Below are 2,347 nucleotides of genomic sequence, written 5' to 3' on the forward strand. Positions count from 1 at the left end.
CGATAAGGTTTAGTGAATATTGCTAACATGAGATGACAAGTATGGTATTCTAGAATGATATTTCTCCTTAGATCATTTTCTCCACCAAACTATTCCTAACCCAATGAAATGAAAAAGGCATGTATTGGTGAGGCCTTGATGTATAAGAAGCCAATTTGGTCGATCCACGTATGTATTGCTAGATAAGTTTTGTTTTATTTTTTTTTCCTTCCGTTCAATATAGGTTGACTAGAAAGAAAAGGTCTAACTTGAAAGGATTTGATTGAGGTATGAATTGGGCTATTTCTCATGAGATGAATTTAGTGTTTACCATTTAGTAATAATCATCTTCTTATAATACTAGCACTCCAAATTATAAAAATAATGAATTTCATATACTTTTGTGCTCTCTCTTTTCTCTATGTTAAATGATGTAAGATTGGAATTCAATTTTTCATTAAATGAATGCAAGAGACAAAGTCTATTTATAAATGTTTGAGAGATTGGAGTGAAAAGCCATGTTCGTTTGGTTGAAAGGTTTTGCCTATTTGAGTGAAAAATATTGTCTAGTAGGGTGAAAGGTCATGTCTATTTAAGTAAAATTTTCTTCATTTATTTGAAAATTATTTTAATCTATCATTTCTAACAATCCTTTATATGAATGAAAATTATCCAATAAAATACACATGAATATGCAGACACTAAAGAAAATATATGTGAGAGGATATTGGAGGTAGTTTATGGCTTTAAACTTTTTTTAGTGGAATACTATCATATTTACTTGGCTAATTAGCGAATATGATATCTTGAACTATTCAGTCGTTCATATAAACCAAGATAATAGTACTCGTAAATTTTTTTTCTCTCACACCTTAAGGTTCTTATAGTTGTATTCATTTTGGCGTTGAACATAAGTGCTCTAGAGAATTTTAGCCTTAAAAATTTTTATAGAAGCAACCCAATTTCACACTTATATTTGTGACTTCGTATTAAGAGTATCCTACCATACCTCATCTGGATATAGGAATTATTCAAGGTATAACTTATCCTAATACACTCTACATGTAGTACTTGTTTATCATAAAAATGAGTTGGAGTAGTCTCTCAAGTGCTTATAATGAATCTTTCCTAACATAGTTATCCAATTGAACTAAGATCTTTGAGATCTCTGATCAATAAGGTTGGGTTACCATTATAAAGATTCTTCTTTGATAGACTTTAATCTCATTCTTCTCGATAAGCAGTACACTTGATCTTTTGATAGCCCTTTAGTGAGCGAATCTGTAAATGTCTCTTGTGATTTCACAAAATCAATGGAGATGATACCATTTGAGATCAACTACTTATTGTCTTATGTCTTCGACAAATATGTTGAGACGTACTACTTTTTATCTTTCCAATAGTTGACTAACTATCACAATGTATGTCTGTTGTAGGCAAAGGTTTAGTCTAACAAGAAATGTCCTTTAAAAAATTTTAAGTCATTCTGCTTCCTCTTATCTAAAGTGATAAACTCATATTCCATCATTGATTTAGTTATGCATATTTGCTTAAATGACTTGCATGACATGACACCTCTTCCAATGGTGCAAACATATACTCTAGTGGATTTAGAATCCTTCGTGTCAAATATCCAGTTTGTATTATATATTTCTAATATAGTTGAATATCTCATATAATATAATTTATAATTTAGGGTATATCTTAGATACATAAGAATCCTAATTAATGCCTTCGAATAGTCATCTCCTAGATTATTTGTAAATCTATTTACTTTATTGATAACATATATTATATCTAGACGCGTATAATTCATTACATACATTAGGTTATCTTTGATGCAGGATTACTCCAATTGTGAAATGAGTTCACTAATATTTTTGACCAAGTATAGATTTAAATATATTAGATTTAACTAAACTATCATCATACATATTAAATATTTTTAATATAGTTTCAATATAATAAGACTATGACAGCACAAATTCTTTAAATGTCTTAGAGATGTTAATCCCTAAGATGATGTCTGTCTCACTCATATCCTTCATATCAAAATATTTTATTAGTTGATATGATAATATTATGATTCCTACTCATAATTAGTATATCATCAATATATAAGTATATTATCAACATCATAATCTTAATCTCTAGGTTGACATATGCCTCACCTATAATTAGTATATCTTCAACATATAAATGCCACATAATAATTTAGAGTATTTTTGATATAAATATATTTATCACACCCATTAATTTTAAAATCATTTAATAGAATAGTTTTATCAAGATTTTCTTATCATTGCTTAGGTGCTTGTTTTAATCTATATAAAGATTTAATAAATTTACAAATTGTCTTCTCCTATCC

Source organism: Musa acuminata, chromosome BXJ2-5 (genome assembly GCF_036884655.1).
Source record: "Musa acuminata AAA Group cultivar baxijiao chromosome BXJ2-5, Cavendish_Baxijiao_AAA, whole genome shotgun sequence".
Classification (NCBI taxonomy): Eukaryota; Viridiplantae; Streptophyta; class Magnoliopsida; order Zingiberales; family Musaceae; genus Musa; species Musa acuminata.